This window comes from Triticum urartu, chromosome 1, assembly GCF_003073215.2.
Source record: "Triticum urartu cultivar G1812 chromosome 1, Tu2.1, whole genome shotgun sequence".
In the NCBI taxonomy this organism is placed as follows: Eukaryota; Viridiplantae; Streptophyta; class Magnoliopsida; order Poales; family Poaceae; genus Triticum; species Triticum urartu.
Genome location: NC_053022.1, coordinates 353,516,851 through 353,526,560, shown reverse-complemented (window position 1 = coordinate 353,526,560; position 9,710 = coordinate 353,516,851).

The window sequence follows — 9,710 nt, the reverse complement described above, 5'->3', positions numbered from 1 at the left end:
TAAGAGGGGTTAGGATAAGCATAAGAGTAAGCAGAGAAATTCTTCGAGGACTTATGGACATAATGATTTGAAGAAAAGTGCACATATCCATAATCCTTAGATCTTCCTTGCGAAACAGACGGGTTAGCACGATGATGTTCATATGAGGACTTTGATCCTTTTGAGGAATTTGATCCATGAGAGGAGTTTGGTCCGTATGAGGACTTGGATCCGTATGAAGAATTTGGTCCATATGAAGAATTTGATCTGGGGTTCCTATTCTTCACAGGTGGTGTCGTGATGACATTCACCTGAAGATTTTCAAGGCACCTTTTGGGAACCCAGATTTTCTTCATAGGAGGACCGTTCCTGCAGTTAGTGCCAACATATCTAGCAAATACTTCACCATTCTGATTTTTGAACAGTTTATAGTTAGAGTCAATGGAATCATCAGAAGAATATTAAGATTCACATGTAAAGCCAGATAAAGTAGATGGATCCACTAAAGGTCCCTTTGCAGCAACCCATGAGGTTTTGGGATACTGCTCAGGTTTCTAGTAGGTCCCATCAGCATTGATTTTCCTCTCAAAGGCAATACCCTCTTTCCTAGGGTTCCTGTTGAGATCTGCTTTTTAAGCACGTCACAAAGAGCCCGATGCCCTTTGAGGCTTTTGTACATGCATGTCATATACAATTCCTTCAACCCTGCATCATCAGTGATACTAGCAATGTCCTCAAATGAGGAATTAGTGATAGCAGAGGCAATTGAAGAATTTGCAGCAATGGAAGTATTTGAGCATTCAGGTGAAGACTTAGTAGTTTCATGTTCAATGCACTTCAAACATGGAGGAACAAATTCATGCTGAGTAGCGCTGATTTGTTGAGAAAGTAATGAATCACGCTCCTTCTGAAGATCTTCATAACTCACTCTTAGCTTCTCAAGATCTAGATTTCTTTGAGGGAATTCATAAGAAAGCTTCTCATGATTAGATAAGAGAGTGTTATGATGAATTTGAAGGTTGTCAAACTTGGACTGAAGTCTCTGAAGATTTTCAGTCAAGATTTTAGTGCGATCCATTTCCTCGCCCAACATATCATCACTTTTATCTAGCATATTTTGAACCTTTTCAAGAGCCTTTTGCAGTTTCACAGCAATCTTAGCAAGTTTAGAATAGCTGGGTTTGAGGTTTTCATCAGATTCATCCTCACTAGATTCAGATGAGGGATATTTGAGTACCTTTGAGCCTTTGGCCATGAAGCAATAGGTGGGAGCATAGTCCTCATCGCCGTCATTAGTAGTATTGGGGAGGTCCTTTTCTTCAGAGTTGAAGATGGACTTGCTAACGAACGCGGTAGCGAGGGCTAGGCTCGCCACACCAGAGTCTGGCTCCTCAGATTCCTCCTCTTCCTCATTTTCCTCAGATTCAGCCTCAGAATCCATTTCCTTGCCAATGAATGCTGGAGCCTTCTTGGAGCTGCTCTTCTTGTGAGATGAGGACCTTGAGGGTCTTGATGACGAGGACTTTGAAGATTTCTTCTTCCTTTTTGAATCATTAGAACTGTAATCCTTGTACTTCTTCTTCTTCTTCTTCTTCTTCTTCGATTCCTTTTTCCACTGAGGACAATCTTGAATGTAGTGTCCAGGTTTTTTGCATTTATGGTAGAGTCTCTTCTTGTAATCATGGGATGAGGAATCTGATCTCAAGTCACCACCTCTTGAGGATTTACCAAAAATACCACGTCTTGAGAACTTTTGGAACTTCCTCACAAGCATTGCTACCTCCTGGCTCAGTTCTTCAAGGTCACCAAGGCTGCTGTCATAATCTTCACCATCAGATTCGGATACTGCCTTGGCCTTCAGAGCCCGTGATCTACCATAACTTGGTCCATAGAGATCTCTCTTCTCAGCAAGCTGAAACTCATGAGTGTTTAGTCTCTCGAGGATATCAGTGGGATCAAGGGACTTATAGTCTCCACGTTCTTGTATCATCAATGCCAAGGCATCAAATGAGGAATCAAGCGATCTCAGCAATTTCTTCACCACCTCGTGGTCGGTGATATCAGCGGCACCAAGTGCTTGAAGCTCATTTGAGATGTCAGTGAGGAGATCGAAGGTTTGCTGAACATTTTCATTATCGAGTCTTTTGAAGCGGTTGAAGAGATTTCGAAGAACGTCAACTCGAGAATCACGCTATGTTGAGACTCCCTCATTGACCTTGGATAGCCTGTCCCAGATAAGCTTAGCTGTCTCCAGAGCACTCACTCTGCCATACTGCCCTTTGCTCAGATGGCCACAAATGATATTCTTCGCTTGAGAGTTGAGTTGCTTGAATCTCTTCACATCATCAGCGTTGATGGTGGGAGTGACAGAGGGAACGTCATTCTCCACAACGTACCAGAGATCGTTATCAATTGCCTCAAGATGCATGCGCATCTTATTCTTCCAATAGGGGTAGTCCGTCCCATCGAAGGTAGGACACCCAGCAGAAATCTTGATCATACTTGCGGTCGACATAACTAAAACTCCAGGTGGTTAAACCAAAATCACACAGAAAAAGGGAGAACCTTGCCCTGATACCAATTGAAAGTGTGTTATATCGACTAGAGGGGGGTGAATAGGCGATTTTTATGAATTCTTCACGGAGGAATTTTCGGGTGAGGAAATTCCTGAGTGAAGAACTACTTGCAGCGGAATAAGTACTCAGAAGTAAACTTAACAATGCATGAGCCTGGTCTTCATGATGAAATGAAAACAAGCACAAAGTACAGAAAGCGTAAACACAGGTTAACACATGATAAGACAAACAGACTGAAGAAATTGAACTGAGGAAATAGAGGAAGTCTTCAGTCAAAGTCTTCAAACAGATATGAGCAAGCACTCAACACATAAATGAGGAAATGGAAGGGTTGAGGAAATGGAACCAGGTAGCTTGGTGAAGACAATGATTTGGTAGACCAGTTCCAACTGCTGTGACAGTTGTACGTCTGGTTAGGGCGGCTAGGTATTGAAACCTGAGGACACACAGTCCCGGACACCCAGTCCTGAACACGCAGCTCAGGACACTTAGTCCTCACCATATTCCCCTTGAGCTAAGGTCACACAGACCTCGCCCAATCACTCATGGTAAGTCTTCAGGTGACTTCCAAACCTTCATAGACTTGGTCACTCGGCGATCCACAATTTCCTCTTGGATGCTCTAGACCATGGCGCCTAACCGTCTGGAAGATGCACAGTCTTCAAAGGTAACAAGCGTCGGATCCACGCAGGATCAATCTCTTCAGTGATGCTCAATCACTTGGGGTTTGTAGGTGTTTGGGTTTGGGTTTTCCTCACTTGATGATTTTCACTCAAAGTCCTCGGAGGATGGGATGCTCTCAAATGACAAGTGTCCGTTTCTCTCGGAGCAGCCAACCAACTAGTGGTTGTAGGGGGCGGCTATTTATAGCCTAGGGAGCAGCCCGATATGATAAGACATAAATGCCCTTCAATGATATGACCGTTAGGTGGGTAGATATTTTGGGACAGCTGGCGCATAGCACAACAACGGTCGGAATTTTGGGTAGCAAAATCCTCAGGGCTATCATGTTCCTCACTGTGTAGGCAATCCAGACTGGCGAATTCCTAATTTCTCAGTCAGAACAAATTCCTCAGAGACCATAAGAACTTCGTCTCTGTCACTGAAGAAATTGACTGAGCTATATGAGATTTCCAATGGCTTCACTCGAAGGGATTGGTAGGTGTAGGATTTGAGTTGAGCATCACATGGAAATTTTTCCTTAGTATTTCCTCGACCCCCTTTAATAGTACGGTGTTTCCTATGACTCAAGAAAGAGAAAATGAAACTACGAAAACAAAATTCTTCATGCTTCATGTTCCTCGAATGAATACCAAGTCTTCAGGATTGCACCAATTTCTTCATCTTCAAAGTCTTCAGAAATACAAAGTCTTCAGTCAAAGAACTTCATTTTTAGGGGTCAAGTTTCACTGTAAATATCAAACTCCTCATAGACTTATGGACCTGTGTACACTCATAAACACATTAGTCCCTTAACCTACAAGTCTTCAATACACCAAAATCACTAAGGGGCACTAGATGCACTTACAATCTCCCCCTTTTTGGTGATTGATGACAATATAGGTTAAGTTTTCAACGGGGATAAACATATGAAGTGTAAATATTGGAATTGAGGAATTTGATTGCAAGATATAGAAGAACTCCCCCTGAAGATGTGCATAGTGAGGAATTTGCTTTTGAAGCAATGCACACTTGAAGAGTAGAATCATGGAGATCTCCCCCTATATCTTGTAATTCATACACGCATTGACATATAATATGAAGAATTTGAAATGCATGATGAAATATGGCGACTGATGTAATTCAGCATGCGTGCATTAACATTAATGAGGAATAAGCATGCGTGAAAGCACATCAAAAGTATCAGGCCACCATAGAGTTTAAGATTACAACTCGATCCAACAAAGTCTTCAAAAGAACGAGAGTTGTAACTTAGGAAAAACGCCCATAAAGTTGTTTCTTCGAGAAGGGATCCTTTGGCTTGGGGTGAGGAGTGTCAGTCAATTGCATCACAACCTCAGGGATCGCGATCTCAGGTTCCACAGGCTGAGGAATTTCAGGTACTTCTTCAGTGGCGACCTGTGACTTCAATTCTTCATTTACATTTTCATTAGCACTAGTGGCTGGAATTTCTTCATGGATGGAGTTGCACGAGGTTCTTCAGATCCCATTTGGACTTCAGTAGTTACTGGGGACTGAGGAATTTGTTGAAGAGGTGTGAACAGAGGAGAGTTGGGGTGCTGACTTTCCCAAAAGTCATCATTCAACACTGGCGTGGTGCATCCAATGTCCACATTGACTTCTTCATCCATTTCTTCAACACCGGCCTCTTCAGCAGTGAACTGAGGCATGGGTGTGAGATAATTGGGGTTGAAGGGATTTCATCCACTTCAATTTCTTCATCAGATTCACTTGGAATCCCATAATCTTCATCAAAAGGAATAAGGTCCTTTGATGGCATGGTTGAGATAGGAACAACATTAATTGGGTTGTCAAATGAGCTAGTTAATGGCTTCATCTTCTTCGGGGCTGACGAATCTGATGAAGTTGATGCCTGCCTTTTGTTCACTGCTGCATGCTCTGCAGCCTTGGTCTTCTTCACATCTCATGCAGATGGAAGGATCGGAGTTGGTGTAGGCGCAGGAGGAGCAGAGGAATTTGGTTGAATTTCTTCAGACGCAACTGAAGCAGTTGCCCTGACGTCTTCACTTTCTTCAGGCACAACACTAGTGGTTGCCCTGGCAATTTCTTCAGCGACTGGAATGCAGTCACTAGCCCTGGAATTAGCATTTTCTTCAGCAACCTGATTGTCATCAGCGATGCTGGCATTTTCTTCAGTAGGCTGAGCAGATGCTTCAGCTTGAGAATTTCCTGTTGCATTGGGGCTGCAACATTTGAAGTGAATTGATCAGTGAGTTTCACAAAACGGACCTTGGCTCCAAGCCAACCTGCGCGGTAGGCGTCATATTCATCACTGAGTTTCGTGATCTCAGATTGAATAGTGACAAGTTCTTCAGTTGTCATAGAGACAACATTTTTCTTCAGGTAGCGCTTCTTTTTGTACTGCGCTTTCTTGATCTGCCTGGCCTTCTCAAACTTCCATTTTTCTTCTTGTATGAAGTGAGTCAACATATGACTTTGGCCAGGAGTCATCTTGAAATTAGGCATAGGAGTATTTGGGTCCTTGTGCCATAGATCAATGTACTCAAGGATCAACTTTGGATCCAAAAGTAGAGGCACACTTGTGCCCTTGGCTCTAGCGGCCTTGACCTGCCTGTCTCTGATGATTTCTGCAAGTTCGTCATCATCAGCTTCGTCTTCATCGGACGACACTTGAAAAGCGACCTGCTTGTTTTGAGGAATTGGCCGAGAGCCTCGTCCAACAGTTGCCTTGGTCTTCAACAGAGTGGGACCAGTTGAAGAATGCAGTGGTGCTAAGGAACTAGCAAATGCTCCTGAGGCAATAGAGATGCCCGTCGTCCTTTGGCACATGGCGAGATGCGCAGGTGCTGAGAATTTGGTCGGAGCAGCTGAGGACTTTGGCGGAGGAGCTGAGGATTTTGGAGTGGGAGCAGCTTGAGGAGTTGGCCGTGAGGGCTTTGAAGAATCTGACCGTGAGGGCATTGCTGAGGAACTTGGCCGAGAGGGCATTGCGGGTGACGCACTTGGCTTGTGAGAAGGCTTCTTTGGCATGGACTTCTTTGGCTTGCTTGTAGAGGCCTCAGCAGTGGCAGCAGCAACATCAGAGTCTTCATTGAATTTCCTCACTACTTCTCTTGCTTGTCTGGCCAACTTGGCCTGGCGCTTGGCCCATTCATCAGGATAATCCTCACCGCGCTTGAGGCTGGTAGGATCAGCTTCTTGGCCAGGTGCCAATGGAGGTCTTGGGCATGGAGGATTGAGAGCGAATTTCTTCATGTACTTGGGAGTAACATACCTGTACTCCCTCCACTCTCTTGCCCATCTCCTCTCTATTCTTTGGATGCGCACTTTGCGCTCATTCTTGGTTTCCTTTCCATGAGTGGCCTCATCAGGAGTGCAATAGTCCTTGTATATGTCATTAGGGATCTCAAACGCTTTGTTGACCTCAGGCCTCTTTCATCCTTTCCGTGGCTTCTTTCCATCAACCATTTTCTTCAGGTGAGGAATTTGAACAATGGAATTCTATGAAGATGCATGCAACTATTCTTCAAGGAACGCTGCAAATGAGTGAAGTTGATGAGAACCTAGTGTTTCAACAGCTGACATGAGTACCTGTGAACAGAGTCTAGTTGCGAGGAATATGGAGAGGTCATATGCGTTCTCAGAGGTTTTTTAAAAAGAGCAAGTTTGAGGAATTTGACTAGATGAGTCTTGAAGAATTTCACTAAACGTTCTTTGTCCTAGGTTCTAGAGTTGTATAGATCGAAAATCCACACAATTGAGGAATCTTGAAGAAAAATATAGCTTAGAGAAATGAATCAAGAACAGATGACATGTGAGGTGTTCAGTGTGTGATAAATTTGAAGAATGAACACCTTTGAAGATTTTGTAGTTATCATTTGAATCAAAGAGGGTAGTAAAAGTAACTTTTAATTACCCTGGATGAAGAACACGACGAACTGAGAGGTGTAGATGTGAAGTTCGTCAGTTCAGATCTTCCACGCCCTAACTTGGCAGAGGAAGACAGCTACGGCGGCTCGGAGTGAAGAAATCCACAGCCAGCGCGAGTACGATGGCGACGAGGTCGAGGCAGTGAAGCTCTTCCTCACCGGTGACGATGAAATAGCGGCGGCGCTAGGGTTTGAGAAGCTCGAGCTGGAGTGAGAACGAGTGGAGTAAAAGTGAAGTGAGGAAAGGAAGGGGTATTTATAGCCACGGTGAAAAAACTGTTCGCCCGAAGAAATTGGACGAACGTGCCCGTAACCCTTCTCATTCGCTTGGCATGTGTCACCCACGTACTGAGAAGTGGAGATCGTGTGAGATCATGGTTGAATGGATAAGTGTTTTCGTGGGATGTGGAACGGTTTAAGCGGCAAAGCTGAAAATTTATATAGGATAAGTTAAAAGTTCCGTTCGCAAATTCTTCAGCTGACAAGGACACAGTGAAGATTTTGAACGAGTTTCAAATAGAACGCACATGAAGAATTTATGAATAGATTGGGTTGAGTATATAGCATAGAGGGGGAAGGGTCCGATCACATTCACTTAGCAAAAAAGGCAATATGAAGAAATAGCTATAAGTGAATGCTGTAGTGAACTGCGTGAGTAACACGCGTGAACTTCCCTCTGTACGAACCCGACCTTCGGGCTATCTTCGCAACCGTGGCTTCCCCCGCGAGTTATTCTAGTTAGTCGTGTTCTATATGATGTTAGTGTAATCTAGAAACGTTTTTAGCAACTAAATACCGGTTTTAAATAGGAATCTCGCTCGTTGGCGGATTTTGTTCTCGGGTCGTGATGAAATTGCATTTTTTGTAATTTTACTGCCTGAGTTGTTGGAGCTGAATTTCTCCTAGTGCTTGGTTGAACTTCCGCCAACATTGCCCAAATAGGGCTTGCGATATACCGTTGGAAAGCTATGGACACCAGTATCATGACCCAATTTAAATTTTTGACAAAATGTAAGCAGTTTAAGAGCAGTTTTGAAAACCATTTTTTCTTCACACAAAAAACGTGAATCGTATTTTCGATCGCATTTTCTAAATTGTTTATCGGAATGAGGCAAATAATATGGAGTTGAAAAGCTGCTGCAAAACCGCTCCTTCCACACGTTGATAGTTTTCTCTAATTCCCTACGGTTAAAGAGTAATTTGGGAAATCGTAAAGTTTCGCAAACCGAACAGCTGAGTTCGTATTTTCGATGCCATTTCTAAATGACTAATCCAATTGGGGCAAATAATATGGCGTTGGAAAGCTTATGAAATTGCGCTAAGTTTTCATGTTGAAAGCTTTTTCTAATTTTGAACAGTTTAAGAGTAATTTAGAAAACGGTACAAGTTCCACCGAGTTTGTATTTTCGAGATAATTGTTTAACCGTACGTCCGAATGCGGTAAATGATATGGCATTGGAAAGCTTGAACAAATGCGAAACTTTTTGGTATATATGGTTTCTCCAAATTCTTTACCGTTTTAAGTCAACTTTGAAAATGGCTAAAAACGTATTTTCACCGTAATTTCTACAAACTTTATCGGAATGGGGCAAATAATATACCATTGAAAAGCTACGGAAAGTGCGAAACTTTTTCATGTTGATGGTTTTCTCTGATTCCTAGCCGTTTTCAATTAATTTCGAAAATGGCAAGATCATTCGTTCTGCCTTTATCGCGAAACAGATTTTCCAAAAATGCATCGCGTGTAGAACTTGAACTTCTCAACATGTCTACTTGAACTTCACTCTGTTTTTCAAATGCTTTTTTTTGCTCGTAGCTCTCCATCCACTCACCAGAATTGAGCAAGTGATATACCAATCAAAAGCTGTTGTAAACACGCAACTTTCCCGTGTTGATATTTTTTCATACTCGCGACGATTTCAAAAGTTTCTCATGTGAAATTCATTGATTGTAGTAGTTAAACTTCTTGCTGTTTTCATGTTGAACTTTTGTGATCTATTTTCGTTTGTAACTTTCTCATCTATTCGTCAGTGTTACACAAATGATATTCCTTTTGTAGAAACCTCTCTCAGAATAGTTCATGATTTCTGTTTTGTTTTGAAGTAAATTAGAAAATGACGAGATCATGATTTCTGCCTTCATCGCAAACGGAAATGCACTGCATGAAGTAGTTGAACTTCTTGGGCATGTCTGTTTGAAATTCACTCTGTTTTTGACGTGATGCTTTTTTCCCATAACTCCCAAACCACTTGCCAAAATTGAGCAAATGATATACCGATGGAAAACTGTTGAAAACACGCAACTTTTTTCTGTTGATCAGTTTTTCATAATCACGACGGTTCAATTTTTTTTTCTGAATGCATAAAAATGTGTTTTCAACGGTATACATAAAACTTTTAAAACCATTCATCGGAATATAGCATACAATATACCGTTGGAAAGCTTATGAATAGTAGCATCTTTTTTATGTAGACAGACGTTACAATGTTCCCCCCTCTATTGTGGAGATCTATTCGATGTAATCTTCTTTTTGCGGTGTGTTTGTTGAGACTGATGAATTGTG